This window comes from Eulemur rufifrons, chromosome 3, assembly GCF_041146395.1.
Source record: "Eulemur rufifrons isolate Redbay chromosome 3, OSU_ERuf_1, whole genome shotgun sequence".
NCBI lineage: Eukaryota > Metazoa > Chordata > Mammalia > Primates > Lemuridae > Eulemur > Eulemur rufifrons.
In genome coordinates, this window is record NC_090985.1 from 79,402,216 (window position 1) to 79,424,008 (window position 21,793).

The following is a 21,793-nucleotide window of genomic DNA, read 5'->3' on the forward strand; positions in this document are numbered from 1 at the left end:
AGGAATGTATTGAACCACTGCAATATGCAAAGTTATTTTGGACATGATTTCACACAAACTTTTTAAAATATTATGGAACAATCAGGTAACTTTGCAAACTGATGGAATATTTAATGATATTAAGGAATTAAAACAATTTAGGTATGAGAGTATATTTAAGTATTTTTTTCAAAACAGCATGATATACATGATAATTAAATATAATTTTGTATCAATTAAAAATAATTTTTTAAAAAGTCTTTCTATTTTAGAGATATTTATGGAAGAAATTACATGTGGTCTGGAGTTTTATTCCAAATAATATGGGGCAGGGAGATGTGAAGGTTATGTGTTCGTAATTGTGGAATCTGAATGATCACTAGGTGGGGAGGGTTAGTATATCATTATCTCTGCTTAGATACATGTTTGAAAATATCCTTAATAAAATGTTTACCCAAAAGTTTATAATAAAAATTTAATACATGCTTATTTAAGTAGTGTAACAGAAATAAATTTAATATCTATATATCTTCATTGAGATAAGTCATGGTTCTCTCTCTTCAAGGAAACTGTGAGCTGGAGATTCACAGGAGACATTTCTTCCATATATGAAGCATCATGTTCTCATCCACTTGTGCCTAAAAGGGAGAATGAAGCCGATTCATGTAATTCCCAGACACTGATACTTTCATAAAGTCAAAATTCCTTTAGAAATAGGCTTTTCTTTGTAATCCGGTATAAAGTGGTAATACTGTTTTGCCCCTAAATGAAAAGTCATTTAAAAATTCAATAACTGCTTAAATGTGCCCATGTATGGTCTATATTTAGAATACAAAAGTGAAAAATTATACCTGAGTACAAATTCTTTTCAGCTAAACTCAAGACTGCAAAATAATAATAAAATGACTGAAAGAGCCATTACATTTATTGCTTTTTATAGCATAAGGAACATGCTGATTCATTAACATATTAAAATACTGTACCACCAAGTTTAATCACCACTTTGTTTAAAGAATCTCTTTTATCAGAGCATATATCTTATAAGAACATAATATACATATTACCATCTGAAATATCTCTTTATTTAGAACATTGTGCAGGTAATCATTCATTTTTTCAAAGCTTGAAGATTGAAAAATACCTGACCCTATTTAAAGTAACCATTATTGAAAGAGAAAAGTCTAAGAGCTTAACACATGGAATCAATGAATCAATGCTCTATTTTAACCAATAAAATAATATCCTATAAACTGAAGGAAAGGAGAAACCATTAACAGTATTACTGAGCATGTTTTGGTTTTGAAAAATTTTTATTGACTATAAATTTTTCATGTGCTTTAAAAAATTATATTAGCAACCGGGATCAAGTTTTAAAGAGTGGGGAGAGTGACGATAGCATTAAAAAACTTCCTTTGACCAGACTTCCTTTAAGATGTTTCATATGGTACCCCTGCAATTACTCTGATCACACTATATTGCTTATTCAAAATATTGGGGATTCTGGTCTGATTGAGTCAAAAGAGGAAGATGTACAATCTTGACTACAAAGCTGAGATCCTTTAAAAGTGTACACTATTTTCTTATTTTATTTTTAATGTTTAGATCATTTCCTCTTTTAGGCTGTAAGTTAAGAATGCCCAAAGACTGTATAACAAATCCATTCTAACCAATGAATAAGCTTGTAAAATATATAAGCAGTTTGGCTAAGGTATCTTGTTCGGTTTATATTTCCTTCATGATTCTGTAATATACATGAAAATATAGTTTATTATTTCAAAAATTATGTATAAAAGATTTGGATAGGAAAAGAATCTGTAATTGGGTTCCAAAGACTTTCATCTCTACATCATTAGTAACCAATATCTCAAACTCAAAGGAGCAATGTATTTACAATTTACTCATCATATCCTCCAGAAAAATAGTATTCATTTGTGATAGAGAGTCACTGGTGTATCTTAAATTCACTGGGTAATTCGGAAAATATGAACTATTATAACTTTTGGTATCCCTACAAATTAAAGCAGTATGATACTCAATTCAAACTACCAAATGGTCACAATAGGTAGTATTGTCTGGGAAAACCAGAGGTCTTTCCCCCTAAACCTTATTTTCAGATGCAGTTTGTTCTGTGGTTTATAGTAAACTACAGCTACATTTTAGTTTTAATTTTATGTCTGTATTGCAAGTTCCCATCCATCCCCTTGACTTTATAGAGTTAGATAATTTTTATCATAAATACTGTTGTTATATGAAATATTGACCAAAAAAAAAAAACCCAGAAATATTTAAGGATATTTTAAATACTATGACTAACTTTCAGATAAAAAAAAGTTGCTCCTTCAAAGTTAAATTTGCTGTCTTAAGAGAAGGTATAATACTTTATTGAAGTTTAAATCATTCCTTTTTAATGGGAAAAGGACCTAAAAATGTTACTTTAGAATATCTCACATTTAAGTTAATTTAATTATTAACTTTGATACAGTCCAATCTAATTAATTTTGAATCAAAGTCTGTCAAGGTAACAATTAAATGTCAAGGGCTAGAGTACTTAATTTAGAAACTTGATTTTTCCCTATTTCCAGATGAAAATTGATTTCTAATTTTCTAATTTCTAATTGTATTTCTAATTTACCACAGACTTTTACAACAAAGAAAAAAAGACAAAATGGAATACATGGCAATCAGTGTTAATGATTGGTATATATTCTCATTCATTATCATTGCATTTGTTATGATTACAAATATGTTATGGAAATAATAAAGAATATCTACTTAATAGTCATGTTTGTTAATTGAATAACGCATATAGCTTCTTAAATTTTATTGCTCCGTGTATTTTGACCATATTTATATGTCTAACCAGTTCTAGTTTTCCCTGAAATTCTCCCAATAGTTTTGAAAATAAATCCTGCTGCTTCTCAATTCTGTGAATAATCGTCTTAATTTTATGCTCTTCTTATGTAGAGTATAACAATACAGACTTGATTATGGTCACTAACAAGTCCCAGTGAATTAAAAAACACACAACATTCTCAATCATTTATTAAAAGGTGATATATTTACCTGTTTCTTTAGTGATTTGAGTCAGGATAGAATATTTAAGTTTATTGTGTAAATTATTCTTCAACACAAATTAACAAAAAGTGATGATGAATGAATTCAGAATCAAAAACTCAAATCTTTTATGATTATGGACATTTCCTCTAAGCATGAATAATATGAACATGGCATTTCTGAAGGACATTCATATTGAGGAAATTGATGAGTCATCCATTTTGTGTATTGAGATAAAGCTACTCTAGTTTTTATTTATGTAAATAATTTTACTGGTACTATGCTAATTCTTTATATTGTGTGTGCTTGTTATTAGTCCCTTTCTGATTGTCTTTATCTGCAAAAGGAGCAAAAAAAATACTTTGTTTTTGTGGTTCTGGATTTTAAAAATTAATACATGATAGGTATGTACTGAGACTTAATCAAAGGTGTTTATCAATTGTTTAAGGCACAATCAACTTTGGAAGCGAAGTGGCATAATGGATGAAACACAGATTATGGAGTAGGACTTTAATATGGAGAAAGTTCCATTGTGACTCTGCTATATACTGCTAGGTGCTAGGTATTACTGTGAACATTATGTAAACTCTCTGAACCTCAGTTTCCTGATGATTAAGTTAATGTAATAATACCAAACATGCAATCAGAGAAAATTAGAGAGTATTACACTTTGTATTATTTACTGGGCACTGTGATATGTTATTGGTATGAAGTATCCAATCAGTTCTAAAAAACAAAACAAAACAAAACAAACCTTACCTTTGAGGCAGAGAGATCATCACCTTTTTCCAAATAAGAAAATTGAGGTTTGGTGGCAAAGCCAATAAAACGACATGGTACAACTTGTAGAACTGTCTGACTTCAAAACTTTTAAATTTGTGAAATACTAAGAGAAATCAGATATTAAGAAGTCAAATATGAATCTATTAGCACTGTCAAAATAGTACATTTGGGGGATATAGTAAAAGTATGTGTGCTCTAGTTAACATTATTGAATATTAACATTTTGAATATCACAGTATTGAAGAACACAGACCTTGGAAGTACCTATACAAATTTAAAATAAATTACCCACCATTCTTTCAGTGCTTTTTAGCTCCAAACCATAAAGCCAGTCTTTACTTCTCTTCTCTAACATTCTCAATCCAACTCTAGAATAAATCCTGCCAGTGTACCTATAAAATAACAAAGTGCAATGTTTTCTGTTGTATTAAAAATATATTAAGCATTTCTCATCACTGTTTTTACTTTGCATTTAGACTCTGAGATGATGATTTATATTTTGAGGTGTGAGTCAAATGAATTAAGGCACATATTATAAAAATTCTCCAGACAAGATTCATTTGTAAAAAATGGTATATTAAACATGTATAGAAATCCAATTCCTCAATTATAAATAAAATGGTGTCTGCAGATGTCTTTTTATATTGTGCTTGTTTCTACTTCAACAGTGGCCTTTCTCAAATAGGATTTTCGTACCACAAAAATAATTACATTTTTTTACAAAGCGTTCTACCAAACTCCAAATGTAGTGGGAAAATAGTGTTGTTAAAGAAAAATAGCTAAATGATTATTGTAAACTATTTTTCACCTTGCGCTTCATGCATATCAATGCTTTTACATCAAAATGTGGAAATGATACATTTTGAAATTCTGTAAGTGTGAAAGAGCTAGGAGAATACACATTTAAAATTGAGTGTCAACTCTAATCAATTAGTAATAGCTGCCTGAGGTATTGTGTTAAAAATCCGTGCTTATAGTCAGGGTCAGACTGAAGATCATCCTAACTGCTTAGTGCTGTCTGCTATAGTACTGGAGGGGAGGGTGGCAGCAAGCTACGTGTTCACTATCTGTGAATATGGGAAAGTTTTGACTTCTCTTTAAACTCCTGAATAGTAACTTCCATGAAAGAAGGGATGTGTCTTACTCAGCTCTGCTTTCAAAGAATTTAGCACAGAGCTTTGTACATAATATGCACATAGTACATCAACTAACTGAATAAAAGTAAAAAATCATTTATTCTTTTAACAATAAATATACATTTTAAATAACATCACAAATATTTTAAAAGTTGATTATGTGTCAGCCTACATGATTAAGAAATGGCTGAAGCTGCTTCTGAGTTCCTCCCTAATCTGTCTCCACCTGCAAGGGTAAAGTTATTTTGAAATTTATTCACCACTCTTTTGCTTTCACTTATATTAATAATTGTGTTGCATATATATGTTTTTGTGTACTATTTTATAAGTGTTTGAAATTTGGGTAAATGTTATACTGTATATTTTGTTCAGCATCTTTTCCACTGAATACAATCTCTGTGATATTTATTCAGATTTATGCATGTAGCTTTAATTCAGTAATATTTGCCATTGCCCAGTATATCTGTGTTTGTATTATACAATATGTTTAGACATTTCCCATCGAAGAACATTTTGATATTTTTCAGATTTTTCTATTACTAAAACTACTATGAATAATCTATGTATAACACATCTTTCACATCTGCAAAAATTTATCTAGGATATATGTCTACTATTAGAGTTTCACCTATTTACCTATTGAATCATAGATGAATTCATATTCAGTTTTACTAGAGTAATACTAAGTTGTTTTTGAACGTGGTCATATCATGGTTTACAAACACACATTTTGTATTCAGGAAATCTCACTGCTCCACATCCTTGTTAACACTTCTTACTGTCAGATGTTTTAATTTTTGCTAATCAGGTGACTGCAATGTATCATTTTGATTTTAATTTGTATTTACCTAATTACCATTGATATGAGGTATCTACATATATTATTTAATCATTCATGTTTTATTTTCTGTGAAATATATGCTCAGGATTTTTGCTCTTATTTTGATTGGAGTTTCTGTTGATTTCTTATAGGTTTCTTTTATTGTTTGTAATAATTCATTTTTTATAGTTTGTACCAACCCTTTGTTTGTTATCTTTTTAGCAAATATTTTCCCCAATTTATAGCTTGTCTTAACTTTTTAATGGTGTCCTTATATATGCATAAGATTTTAAATTTATTGAAAAAAATGAATCTTTTTGTATCTTCATTTATTATATATTCAGTAATGAATATATTGCTACATGGTGTATGTACTGAGGATATAGCATTGAACAAAGCAGAGCAAATCTCTGCTGCTACAGAATACATTTTGTAGTTTGTACCTGTATGGTGGGTGTTGTGGCAATAAATAAGGTAAACATTATGTTGTAAGAAGATATCTGGTAGGTGAAAACTAAACCAGTGAAAGAGAGTTATGGGTGTAGGGATAAAGATAGAATGACCAGGGAAGGCCATTCTGAGAAGGTGACATTTGAATACACACTAGAAAAGGTGAAGGATTGAGTCATGCAGATATCACATGGATGAGGGAAGAGAATCCATAATATCTCTCAGGGAGGAATATGCCTGACTTATTCAAAGGAAGAGTAAGTTAAAGGAAGAGGAGTTGGAAAGGAAGATCTGAGTGGTGGGAAGGAGTGGGAAGAGTGGGAAGGAGATCAGATTTTGTAGGACTTTGAAGAACATTTTACGACCTTAACCTTTTATCCTGAGATAGGAGCTTATTGGAGGGTTTTGAGTAGAACAGAGAAGCAGAGACTTGATCAGAATTATGCTTTAATGTAATTATCTTGGCTTGTGTGTTAAGCACAGACAGAAAAGAGGCAATGACGAAATCAGAGAAAATGGTAAGAAGATATTTATATGGATTTGGGGAGAAAGGACGGTGATTTAGACAAAGGTGGTAGCTATCAATGGAATTGAAGAATAATGTTCACATTCTGGACATATTTTAAGGCAGATTGAAAAGATTTATTGACATAAGATCTGGGTTATAAAAAAGTGAGAAGCCAAGAATAACTTCTAGGTTTTTGACCTGAGTAACTAGAAAAATGGCATTGCCCTTTATTGAGATGGGGAAGATGAGGGTGGAGTGGTTGCTTGGAATGAGAAAATACTAGGAGCTTAGTTTGGGACTAATTTAGTTTGTGTTATTACATGTAGAATGGAAATGTTGAATAGGCATTTGCATATTCATGTCTAGATCAGGGCAGACATCCAAGCAGGTTATACTAGGAGCATATATAAAACCATGAAAGTGCAAAATAAAAGAGAATTTTGAGAAGCAATAAAAAGGACGTGCCAGTATTTAGAAGTCAATGAGATAATGAAGACCCAACAAAAGGGTATCCTGAAATCCGTGAAAAAATGTCAAGAAGGAAAGAGTGGTCAATGCTGCTTGAAAGTCAAATCAGATGTGGGCTGAGAATCTTCTATTTAATAAACATCTGCTTTAAGAAATACTTCCTGACTTTGATGTCTTTTTTTTTTTTTTTTTTTTTTTTGTTGAGACAGAGTCTCACTTTGTTGCCCAGGCTAGAGTGAGTGCCGTGGCGTCAGCTTAGCTCACAGCAACCTCAAACTCCTGGGCTTAAGCGATCCTACTGCCTCAGCCTCCCGAGTAGCTGGGACTACAGGCATGCGCCACTATGCCCGGCTAATTTTTTCTATATAGATTTTTAGGTGTCCATATAATGTCTTTCTATTTTTAGTAGAGACGGGGTCTCGCTCAGGCTGGTCTCGAACTCCTGACCTTGAGCAATCCACCCGCCTCGGCCTCCCAGAGTGCTAGGATTACAGGCGTGAGCCACCACGCCCGACCTGATGTCTTAAAGATATATTATCATATTTTCTTCCAAAATGTTCCAAATTTTTTTTTTTTTTTTACTTTTAATCTTTAATTTGACTAGATTTGTGGAATGAATTTAGTATCTTCAATAGTCTGAGTGAGCTCAATGATACAGTTAAAGCACATATGCACACACAAACACAACCACACACAATTTCAGTGGCATTGAAAAATAAATGTTTATTTCTCCTTCATAAAACCCAATGTAATACATCAGGGGCTCCATTCCACACAGTGATTCAGATATTCAAGGTCCTTCCATTTTGTGACTATACCGTCCTCTGATGTCCTGAGTATTTTCTCCATTCCGCTGGCAAACAGATGAAGAGAATGAAAAATCACATATGGGAGGGTTTTATGCACCAGGCCTGGAAATGGTATATCTCATATCTGTCCATGTTACTGTGGTCAGAACTCAGACAGAAAGCAACACCTAGCTGCAAGAATACTAAGAAACGTGGGCTCAATATGTACCCAGTAGAAAAAGGAAAACAACTTGATAATAAATTAGCCACATTTTGTCATAGAATCAAATTTAAAATTTATGTTTTTCATAAGACAAAAATATGAACTAGAACATCAGAAGATCTTACTCACTTTAAGAATACAATCATATAATTCATTATTATGATTGTGTTTCAATAAACATAGTGCAATTTCCTCATTCTCTTAGAATGGTGTTAGAAAACCTTATACTTAAATTGAAAAATTCAGAAGCCATTACACTTTGAAGACAGTAATAGAGTAAAAATTCATCCCTATATAATTATAATACAGAGTTTTTAATAGCATAGGATACGCTAAACATTGCAATCATTTTTACATGAAATTTAAAAATGAAATATTTCTGATTTTGGATGAAAAACTAGTGTTTCAATTTTATTTCCTATACTTACATAAAGGTGAAAATCATATCATATCATTTATTCCATACACATTATAATGCTTTTGGATAATACAAAAACCTTAGTACATATAAGTTAACATTTTTTCCATTATGACTACATTAAATTATTATTTAATTATTACTAAAGTATTATTTAAGATATCAAGAAGTGTAACTGTGCTTTAAAAATGTCCTTCAAAATGAAATCATCTAGGTAGGAAGGCTTTATTCTGAATAAAAAAATAAATTCAGAACCAATAAAACATTAATATTTTATATATACCTTGCTTTAATATTGTATTAGAAGCAAATTGGAATCCATGCCCAGATTTCATGTGTTGAATATTAACTGCAGAAACTTCATGGATTTTTTTCATGAGTTTGTTACATCTTAAGTAACCATAATTAAATTCTAAAAGGTAAAAAATGTCTATTGAAAATTAGTATTTCATTAGGTTAATATAAGTAAATAAAGAAAAGATCAACCAAAAACTCTTGATAAGCATATGGGGAAAAAAAAAAAAGGAGAGACTTTAGCTTTAGTATGAACCTTAGAATCATGCTTTTCTGTTGGAGACTATTTTATCTTTAATATAGATATTTTTGTTAGTAGGCAAGAGAGTCACATATTTGGGTAATACATAAACTCAAATGTTTTAAAGGAATGTTTGAACATTTAATATTATTATTTTAATATCATATGACTGCATAAATATATTGATTAAGTCTGTGAGACTTGTCAGAAATATAACTCTAGTAATCAAACAGCACAGCTTAAACGAGTATTCTTTAAAATGAGGGTCACTCATGTCAAGATAGGTAACAGTATTGATAGGTATATGCTTATCATAATTTGGATATCACATAATGATATAATACTTTGTTTTTCAACTAATAAAATATTATACTATATGAAATTAATTACTGATAAATAATTCTCAATTATTATATATGAAACTAATTACTGATAAATAATTCTCAATTTTTATGTTCAAATATTTATATATTTTATAATAAAAATTAAAATTAAAAGGTAATACTAAAAATCTGATGCTTTGGTAGAACAAACACAGTTAAGTTTACAGCAAATGTCAATTCCTGATGTGATGACCAAGATAAACTGTGTGTACAGACATTGCCACACATACAGACTGTGAATGTGGACAGCATTGCATAGTAAAAGGGTAAAGATTTGAGATTCAGATAGACTTGGATTAAATCTAGATTACATCTTTTATTAACTGTGTGATTGTGGCCTAATTGCAAAAGTTTTTTCAAAGCAAAAATTCTTCATCTACAAAATGAAGACGGATAATAACACCTACCCAACAGGATTGTTGTGAGAAGTATATAAAGTATGTAATATGCTTGCTTCAGGCTTAGACATTACAAGCACCGAGTAACTGGTAGCTATTATGATAAATTCAAAAAAGACTTTTCTTTTAGCTTTTAGAAAGCAACATCTTAAAATACAGAATTATGTATGAATTTCACTGCTGTACTCAAATTAACTTGAGTGTCAGATTTGTATAATATCTCTACCATGTAAGAAAAAAATAATTTTTGGTTTGGGAGCTCTAGATTTAAGATTTTATTGTGGCAGCAGTTAAATATTTTATTATTACTAAGTATATCATCCAGATGCTTCCATTCTCCAACATACACAGGCCTAAATATGTAATTGTGCATCTGTATACATTTACACAAATACTTTACATTGTTCCTTCAAACATTGTTACATAGATAAGTATGTGGTACAATTATACGAAGATATACATGAATGTATATATGCTGTATATCATGACTATAGAGAACTAATTTAAAAATAATGAATTTGTTAGAGCTTTCATATAGTAATGATATTCTTTTTCTTAACAGCGATTACTTCAGGAGTCCATCACTGCTGAAAATATTATTGTACTGATTCTTTGATTCTCCTGCACATTTGGAGAACCTCAAACCTAGCAAATCTACATTCTTTCAGAATATGTTTTACAACTGATAAAATAAGTTGCCCCATATCGCAAAAAAATATATGGAGAATGCTTTTTCTTTTCTGTATTGCTAACCATGGCTTCTACCTTTGAGGATGAATTCAGTTAGGAAAAAGAGCGAAATCAGGGAAGTTCTTCCTGAATAGCACTATTATGATCTGACATTGGTGTGCTCAGGAATAGGCATATATTTATAGGGATTTTTTTCTCTTGTAAATGGTGTTGTTTCTTAATATCCCAACTGAGATGTATACTTTATATATCCATTTCACAATTATTCACATTGAGACCTGAAAATTACACAGATTTGCTCTCACTTCCCTCAAGAAAAAATAAATGTCATTTACAATATTCATAACATTTGAAATTCTCTTCCATCTGTTGATCTAAAGTCTAAACTAAAATTCTATTTGGAACACTATCCCTATTCCACATGCTATTCTCTCACATATTTGATGTCAATCACCACTTTCCTCCTCAATCTTCTCTTCTCTGTATTAAACATATCCAGATTCTTTAATTTTTTATTGTTAGTCTTGTGTCAAGTCACTTCACAATCACAGTAACTCTTCTTTTTGATATTCTCCACATGTGAGTTATAAGACATAGTGGAGCAGGTAAAAGCATAGACACTTGGGCTATTCTGCTTCTACTACTTATTTGCTAAACTGAATGAGCAAAACCTCTCTCTACTTCAGTTTTCCCATCTCTGTAACAGGGATACAAATCTCATAAGGTTATTGTGAAGTTTATGTGAAATGTAAATAAAATTAGATATTTTTATTGCTGTGAGCTGCTGAACTCAGTTTTCATTCAATATCAATCATGGCATTATCAAAAAATAAGCTTAAAGGGTCAAAGAAAGTAGAGGGAGTCAAAGCTGGGGTTATGAAATGAGAGCCTGAGAAAGCACATAGGAGAAAATGGAGAAGATACAAACATATAGGACACTCTCCCATCAACAGAACATCTTAGCTTTATAGAAGCAAAAAGAGAATTTCTTTTTTTATACATACATATGTAAAGGAATCCTAGGGAAATTTATGATTGCTTTCAGGATGAAATTTACTGGTTGTTTGATCTTCTAGTATAGTTTAGATGCCCATTCTATGATGCTTAGGTATTCTGCCCTTTCTTACCGTAGAATTTATTCTGTGTTGTGATTTCCTGTCATTGGTTGGAATCCCCAAATAGACTGTATGCCCTGTATTGAAAGGAAATTGTTCTCTTTTGTGCATTGTGGTGTTTCTCATACCTTATCCATAGAAAATGCAGAATAAAATTTTCTGAATGAATTTTGAGTAGAGTGTAAACACATATGTAGAACTGAGATCGCATTGTTTTTTCTGGGTTGTGAGCTATCTATGTAATGATGGAAACTTTGCCAAATATTAAAAAAATATATTTTGTATAAGGTTGAAAGTAATACAGCTTGAAAAATTTAAGAAAACATTTCAAAAAATAAAATGTTTGAGGAGAAAACAAAATTCAGGGGAAGAATTCAAACTTTGAAAGGAAATATCTACCAGTGAATGGGATTAATTGGATTTATTACATCTGGATAGCTCAAGACACAAATTATTTTCTACTTAAGGCTGGTCTATAGTTTATGTATATATCAGTGATTACATAAGGAGACTTACAAGAGAAGGAAATGAGAGCTACACTAATAAGTCATTTTTTAAGATTTCAGATTTTTGCCTGCCCACATTTACAAAAATTTATGCTATTTTTCTCTTACAGAATAGTTAGAAATTGTAATTGATTATTTCACTCTCCTTCTGGCCCCCTTCATTTCCCCAGTTAGTAGATTTTTTTATTCTCTCACAACTACCAAATGGCCTGTCAACAAAACCAATAACAACAAAACAAATGGAGGAATGATGTAATTCTCAGGAGACTTGTTATACGATGGCCTCTTTGTAGCCACAAGTTCTGTATATTCAATCCAACCAACCATGGATCAAAAATATTTGTGAAAAAAAACTCAATAAACAATAACAATACAACAATAAAAAATAATACAAATTAAAAATAATATAATAACTATTTAGTAAGCATTTACATTGTATTAGGTATTATATCAATAAGTAATCTAAAAATGATTAAATGTGTACAGGAGGATTTGCATAGGTTAATGCAAATATTGTGCCATTTTATAACAGCAACAACTTGAGCATGCACATGTTTTGGTATCCAAAGCGGGTACTGAAACCAATCCCCCAGGGATACTGAGGGACGACAGCGAGAAGGGGCATGGTAATACCAGATGACCTGAAATTCCCAAATTTAAGAGTGACAGCCCGGAAGCAAATATATGGATACAAAGAATATAGACAACATAAAATTTATATTTCTTTGTGAGTAAGATCTAAAGGTATGTTTCCCAAACATGGTTTATTTTCACACTCATCTGAGTATATATTTAAAATGTCATTCATAGCCCTGGCCTCAATTTTCTGCATTTAAATGTTTGGGAGTAGGTTCTAGAATTGATAGATTTAACCAGCTTTAGTTTTCAGACATTTTTAAAACTACCTGCAGATGGACATGTGAGAACTTTTACTATAAATAGTCGTCCAGATATAGATCATAAAGCTGAGCTGCAAAGAGTCAAAGATACCATGGGGACCTTCAAATATCAGTAAGGTACTGTGGCATAGGAAATATATTTGATCTTTGTTTCAGATTCCTGGCACAAAGCCCCTAAAACCTTGGAATTTTCTGAGTGATATGAGTGGCTTTTGTTATTCATAAAGAGCCCCTTTTGATCATATCTGAGTTTATGTTAATGAGGTGATTTAGAGTAGGGCCCCTGGAAAGTCTCAAGATGGGACCAGTCACTAGAAAGACCAAGTGACTACGATTAGAAGGTTGAAACTTTCAGCCCCCTCTACCAACCTCCAAGAAAGGGGGGTGAGGTTGAAGATTAAACTCTATAAAAACTCTTAAGATTTGATGAGCTGCCAAGTTAGTGAACACATCCAAGTGCTGGGAAGGGGTCTTGCCAGAGAGGGCATGGAAGCTCTGTGCCTTCTCCCCCTCAGCTCTTTCCCTAGGCATGTCTGTTCCTGAGTTCTATCCTTTATACTAAACCAGTAAACATAAGTAAAGCGTTTCCCTGAATTCTAGGAGCCATTTTAGCAAATTGTTGAACCTGAGGAGGAAATTGTGGGGACCTTCAGTTTATAGCTAGTTAGTCAAACTTGCGATAGGGAACTTTAGTGGGGGCAGACTTGTGGGACTGAACCCTTAACTTGTTGGAACTTATTCTAATTCCAGATAAATAATGTCAGAATTACATTGAATTGTAGGACACCCAGTTGATGTCAAAAAATTGGTAGGTGTGGGAAAATGCCCAAAGTTCAGGTGTCTAAAGTGTTCTGGGTGAGAACGTAGAGAAACAGTGGTTGTGTATTCAATAGGTACTAAAGGAAGATAATGAATTTTTTCCATCCTAACAACTTCATATATCAGAAGATTTAAAATAAATGAGAACTGCTAATATAGATCTAAATGAACTAATATAAAGAATCTTTCTGTGAAGTGACAAAGATGTGACTTTAGAAGAAATTGATTACATCATGTGTGGTTGTATGTACTGTTTGAATGTATTCTCACACTTATTGTAATTGAATAAGTAGCAAAATATTAACTTCCAAGTCATTAATATCGGATTTTGGCTAGAACAATTCAATATGTTTATAGAAATCATGCTTATAATTCTACATGGAGAAATTGTACTATAGGAGAGTCTCAAAATGGTGTTAACCATAAAATAACGATTTTGGTGGAAAAGAATAGGGAGGGTAGTCTAGGAAGATCAAAGTGTTTTCTGTGAGGTTCTTTAGTAAGCACAGATTAAAAATAAAAATATACCAAAAATGCAAAGGAGGAGATTAAGGAATATAAGAAGACATTAGCAGGTGTATTTCAGAATAGCAATAGGAAAGCTGATTCTCAAAATGCATTAATATTTTCAAAATCCCTAGAAAAGCAAAGTTTTTAGTTGTGTTGTAAGCAAGATTATGAAAGTTTCTCTCCCTGGGACAAATACTCATAATAAGCTGAAATTAAAAAAAATAAAGAAAAAAAAGAATAAATAGCAAAAAAGAGAAAGATTCTTAACTTCAATTTTGCTTCTATCTTTTCTTTCAAAGAGAATAATCTTCATGTTGGAAGGAGGGAACTAAAATGGTGAAGAGAAATTAAAATTCGAAATACTTGAAGAAATATGAACAGAGAAAGTATAACAAATTCTCCAAACGACTTGCTTTTCTGGCTCTGGAAGTTTCCAATTTACTTTAGGACACTAAGTAATTTTGAAGACAAGTAATCTTTGAAGAGTTATTGATGATAGGGAAGCTGCCAGGAGAGTAAAGAAAGGAAAATGTCCCAAGTTTCCGAAAAGGTTAGGCAGAGTCTTAAAACTATAGACCAGGGATCTTGACATTTATACTCAGTAAAAAATTTGAAGGGAATACTAAATGGATGGATGGTTTTTGAGTACTGAGAAAGGTCATAATTAGCAGCAGTCAGCATGTGTTCACCAAGAATAAGGCATGGTAGCCCGTCTTTATCCCCTATGTTTCACATAATGACTTAGTTGGTATTCCAGAGGACTACTATAGAAATGGCATATTAAGATTAACAAGGCATTTTCAATATTTCTTTGTATAAGATGGAATATGGAAAGGTGTGAACTGTATGATAATAGTGATAGGCAGGCTCATTACTAGTTTAAAGATCTTACCTATTGAATGTTAATTACTAAGGCAACATCAGCTTGGAGAGAAATAGATCCATCTTCCCCCTTTTTCTCTTAGTTTTTTTTTTTTTTTTTTTCCAGTAACATGAAGGAACATGAGATGGCTGCAATGTTAAGTGTTTCAAATTTCATGTCATTAGTCCAAGCAACAAAGATTTTACATATGCATTCAAGTATGGAAGTGAAGTAGCAGTAGACCAAGAACATGCAATGCTTATAAAATTGAAAGACAACTACTCATGAGGTAGACGGAGGGAAACAAAGGATCTCTTCATGGTCTAGGAAAGAACTTGAAATCTGAAGGCCTTCATATGTCACAGCTGGTAAATCAACAGAAAAGATGCAAAGTGGTAGCTACTGTTCAAGTCCAGAGATTAAGCAGAGAATTAGAATCATAGACAAAGATACTTTAGCTTGAAACACTCTTGAGATAGAAATAAGAAATGTGACAACATGATGTTTCAAAAACATCAAGATGGAATTAGTGTATCTGTGTACATCTTTGTAACTGTGTAATGGTGCCAATGTAAAATTACAAAAAGCCCAAAGCCAAGGTTCAGAAAATGTTTAAAAAATACATGCTTGAAGCTCTGATTCAGGGAGGGAGGGGGGGCAAGGATAATATATGTAACGTAAACTTTTGTACCCCCATAATATACTGAAATAAAAAAAAAACTTAGATTCTGGGACTCTGAAGAAGAAAGAAAATTGATTTTCAATCTTTGCTACTGAGGAAAAAAAATACTTCACCAAACCTGAGTTTATTTTGAAATATAATGAAATTTCAGGCTTTGCAGAGCTAGAAATATATATTCTTTCTCATTCTCATGTCTATAGTGGTAAAAAAAATTAATAACAAAATTTACCATCTTAACCATTTTAAGCATATAGTTTAATACTGTTAAGTATATTCACATTGTTGTGAAACAGATCTCCGGAACTTTTTCATCTTGCAAATCTAAAATTCATTACCCATTAAGCAACTTCCCTTTTCCCTCTCTCCCAAGACTCTGGTAACCGTCATTCTACTTTGTATTTCTATGAATTGGACTGCTTTAGACACCTCTTCTGAGTGGAATTATACAGTATTTATGTTCTTATATTTGACTTTATAATGTGTCTTGGTGTGATTCTCTTTGGATTTATTCTAGTAGAAGATTTTTGAACTTTTTGAATTATTATGTTCATTTCTTTCCTGAAATTTAGGAGGTTTTCAGTAATTATTTCTTCAGATAAATTCTTCTCCCATTTTTCTTTCTCTTTTCTTTCTAGGATTCCTATAAGGCATATATGACTTCACATGATAACTTCCCATAATATCTTAGGCTTTCTTGCCTTCTCTTCATTCTTTTGTCTTCTTCTCTGACATAATAATTTCAAATGACCCATCTTCAATTTTGCTGATTCTTTCTTCTGGTTGATCAAGTCTGCTATTGAACCCCTCTATGAAATTTTCAGTTTATTCATTATATTTTTTCAGCTCCAGAATTTCTTTTTTAACTCTTTGTTGATAATCTAATTTTTTCACGCATCATTTTCCTCATTTTATTTAGTTGCCTATATGTGTTTTCTTTTAGCTCATTGAACATCTTTTTGAACAGTTATTTTAAATTCTTTGTCAAGCAGCTCATATATCTATGTTTATTGAGGGTCGGTTTCTGGAGTTTTATTTTGTTTCTTTGATTAGGTCATGTTTCTGTTTCTTTCATGCCTGTTAAACTTTTTCTAAAATTTTGGTATTTGAAAAAACAAACAAGTTCTTCTATTATTTCTATTCTGGCTTCATACAGGGGAAGACTTTCACCAATCAGCCTGGCTAGTGTTTCTAGGACTTCTCAAATCCTTTCTAATACCTTGCTTTCCCTGGTATCTGCCTGTGGAGCCATAGCTCTAATATTCTGTGTGCTTTCCTCTGTTTTCAATGGCTTTCGAATGCTGGTGCTGGGCCCATCAACTCTTCAGGTCAGATGAGACATAAACCAGTCCTTTTGGTAACCCCAGACAATCCAGAATATTGGACAAATGGTCTACCCTTTTGTTTCCATTCCAAGGAGCCTAGGTATAAAGGTTTTTTCATTATCATTCCACTCTGCATATAGAGAAGGTCATGAACAGGTGTGCTAAATTCCATGAATTTTTTTTATCCTTTTTGCTAGACTCCCTTCTGGGTTTTACAAAGGCCTGGGTGCTTCTCAGCTGGTATCTAGAGTTCTCACAAGAGTATTTTGGTTTATGTATTGTTGTTAACTCAGTGTTCCTGTGGGGGAAGGAGATCCTGTACCTTTCAGTCTTCCATGTTGCTTAACATCACTTCAGAGATAAAATTTTGAACTTCATTCACCAAGAACAAACCTAGTCCTGTTTAAGCTACTGTAGTGAAACCTTATCTTATTTTATTTACTTCTAGGTAGTACTTATTAAAACCTAAAGAGACTATCTGGACCATGTTTAAAGTATAGAATCCAGAATGGTAAAATGATTAAAAATTGCATGATGTGAAAGCAAAGAAAGAGAGTCTGGGACCTCAATACAAATCAGAAAGTGATGGCTTATGAGATCAAATTTAATTATCTTCATCTTTGAAACTTAGTTGAGCACATACAAGGTGCTCAACAAGTATTATTCTGAAAAATGATTGCAATTTTATGGATTAATAATGTATAATAGTACCTTCAACCAGTCAGGATAATGTATACTTTCCTATTATCATAAATCAGCATTTGTGTTTATATGTATGTAAGTTAATATGACTACCTGATTTTATAGCTAAGGATACTAAAAATACACAGAGGGTAAGCATGTTGCCTATATTCACCTAGTAAATAAAAGAAGTATTTAGAATTTGAAATCAGGTAGGATGTTTTGAAATTAATTTCATCCTGCTAAATAGTCCCAAGCATGTCCTCCTGTGCTCTTTTCATTCCTTAAAAAACATAAAATTTGTTCCACATGTGGTATGGAGAAGCTGTGAAATGAGGGAGCAATAAAAAGTTTATTTATAAAAGGCAAAGATTATAAATCAGGATTTTTTTTATCTTAAAGACCTTGAACACTATAGTAAACATGTGCTTTAGAAATGATAGAGATATGGATATTTTTGATTAAAAATAAGTTTTGATTAAATGTAAAAAAATGCTAGTTTTAAATCAGATTATCACATATTTAATGTGAAAAAATTCTAATAAATGTTTTCCATTGAGCTGTTCACATTTTCTATTTCTTTTTTATTTTGAGCCGTTCAAATACTCTATTGAGAATTTAGATAAACCATTTTGAAAATTGGTCTTAGTGTCAATAATATCTAATTTTTATTATTATAAATTGAAATAGCAACCATATCTGAAATTAAATGAGGTCCCACTATATTTCAGGCTGTCAATTAATCATTTGCATGTGCTGTTATTTTCTTGTACTTTTTCATTCATTTATTTATTTCATTCATTCAGCAAATTAAAGAGCTATAAGCAATCCTTTCGTTAACTAGGTGCCATCACCATCTTACCAGTGAGAAAACTGAAGCTAGTTATTTGAACAAGACTTCATTATTAGTTAGTTGTAGAATTTAGTTTCAAATTCAAATATATCTGCCTCCCAAACCTAAGCATTTTCCAATTTATGAACTATTTTTGAAAATATTCATTGCAACCTTCAAACAGCCACCAATTTTTCTAATAAAGGGAATCTGTTTAGAGTAATTCAAGGTGGCAGATTAAACATATTTCAGAATGATTCACAGATGTAAAGAGAATAATTATTTTAAAATAAAAGTATGAATTAAGTCTGGTTCTTATAAATAGTGTGAGTCTTTCTGTACAAAATATATTTTAACATTTTGAAACACATGTCTGGATATCAAATATTGACCTCATGTATATCATTGATTTGCCTTTTTTTTTTGGTCAGCCTTCATACCTTGTTTTTATTTTGGAAAATATAATCCTTTTATATATAATGCAAAATGCTAAGTAGCCATTTGGTTTTTCCACCTAAAAAGGGATGACCATTTGTGGCCAGAAATAAGGGTGATATTATCTACATCTTACTCAAATCAAGCATAGCAATATTAGTGATCCTTTGCTTTAATGAACATGGATATGCACCATAGTCAATGTTGGCCAGTTATGTGTACTTTTAGGCTTTTAATACTTTATTTTCACAAAAAGAGAATTGAATTAGATCATTTGTTTCCAATTGGTTTCCTAGAAGTATTTATTGTGACGTCCAATGTCTGAACTCAATATTTTGGAAAATTCTTCTTTCACCATCTATGAAAAGATAATACATTTATTAAGAGATAATTTATTCTCACATCCCAACTTTTTGGCTAAAATCAAGTATAATATCTGATCTTGTCAGTTTAATATCTGGTATGTCCTTTATCTTAGGATGCAATATTAAAAGGGAGTTTTGGAAGGAGGGGATGGAACAGGGGCTTGCTCCATCTACACCACACATTGATCTCATATTGCAGTATTTTCAGAAATTATGTTCTCCTAAGGTCAAATAAAAAAGAAAAGATTGGCTGGGCATGGGTGTGCATGCCTGTAGTCCCAGTTAGTCAGGAGGCTGAGGCAGGAGGATGTCTGGAACCCAGGATTTGAGGCCACAGTGAGCGATGATTGTACCACTACACTTTAGCCTGAGTGACAGGGCAAGACCCTGTCTCAAAAAAAAGAGATAATTTGTTTTCTTTCCTTTTTAAGTATAATAAAATACTTTATGACATAAAATTAAATCTTGGAATCTGAAATGTAACTACTAGTTAATACAATTATGGCCAAATGAAAAGAATCAATATTTTATTTACTGTGAATAAATGTCTTCTATCCTTTGAACATTTGATATACTAAGGTATTTCAAATATGAGTAGGAGATTTTTTGGAGGCTATGAAGACCCAGGTAGGAATCAATCAGAAAGAGTGACTGCTAAACTCTTTAAATTTTTGTAATCCTATAAACCTTTCTCCCTTCTCATTTGAACACTTAAATAAGAATTTCAAAGTATTTCCCTGAATTTGAAAGGAATATAGTCCCAGGACTCTTTGGGCAAGTGTTTAAACATTCTAACTTGATTTACTTTATGTTTTTCTCATTACAGAAAGCCATGTCAACAAACAATGCTTTCTGAGGTCATCTTTTTCCTTCAATTGATACCTTAAAAGAATTGCAGATAGTCTTATTTTCTTTTTCACTATTATAGTATATAGTGAAGCTTTTAATATTTCTGAAGACTCCTTTTCTATGAATATACAGTAATTGTTATCTTCTTATTGATTGTGAGCTCTGAAGTAGGTAAAAAATGTTTATTTGTATTTCAAAAAGAAGGTTGGAATATAGAACAATTTTCGAAAGACAAAATGATGGAAGTTATACCAATGACTACTTGAAGGTTACTGTTTAAAATGAATATTTCATATTAATTAATTCTTTCTATAGCAAGTTATTATTTTTACTTTTGTCAGAAAGTCATGGCTTTCCATTTTATTATAAATTTGTATTATTAGCCTTCCACATATTCCTCAAATTATATGAATTCCAGATAATAGTATATATGTATATGTAATATATATACAGAGAGATATATTTTATACATATATTATTTTAAAACACCTAAAATTAATAATAGTTTGTCCTAAAAAAATGCTTTAAAGTGTGAAAATATCTAATTTAATGTTTGTGGCTATTTAGAAAAATTGTTTTATTTACATTTTATGGTTGAAAACCTGGAAGCATAAATGACTTGCACAAGGTAAATCTAATTAGAAGACTTTCTTTTGTAACTTAAATATACTACTTAAAAATCCAATCTTGATTCATTAATTTACCAATTATTCTATTCCATGACTATTTAATAAGACATATATAGCAATAAAGACTCATAGAATCTTTCCTTCATGAGAACAAACATTGTAGTGTAGCAATAAGACAATAACCAAGTGCACAAACAAACCAGGGCTTTTTGAAGTGGTATGAAGTGGTATAAACGAAAAGAGTTGAGTAATGAGACAGAGACTGGTACCCTTATGTACAGAATTGTCAAGGATGATGTCTTCTAAGAAATTGTATTTTACTTTAGAAATGAAGAATCAAAAGGATAGAAGGAATCAGTAGAGCTAGGTAAAGCCATTCCATGCAGAAGAAATAAGAAGGTCAAAATTTGTAAATTAAGAAATTGCTTGACCGTTGTATTGTACAGAAAGAGTTTGGTCCTATGAAAAGGAGATAAAAATGGAAGTTGAACTCTAATAAATAATGGATGAGGAAAAGAGAGAAAAGTTAGGGAAGACATTCAGGGCCAGATCATACAGCCTTGGGAGTGGTTGGAGATGGAGGAAGAGTTCAATGGCATCTAGAATAGTCCCAGGATGGGTCCTTCAACTTTTATCAGTGTAATAAAATGACTC

At 31.6% G+C, this 21,793-nt stretch overlaps 1 non-coding gene across 1 annotated transcript; it reads left to right on the plus strand.

The window, feature by feature from the left end:
• Positions 1-19,693: 19,693 nt before the first annotated feature.
• Positions 19,694-19,885, plus strand: LOC138382013 (U2 spliceosomal RNA). Its single transcript, XR_011233202.1, has one exon. It is a non-coding gene; the product is annotated as a U2 spliceosomal RNA (small nuclear RNA).
• The last annotated feature ends 1,908 nt before the right edge of the window (positions 19,886-21,793 follow it).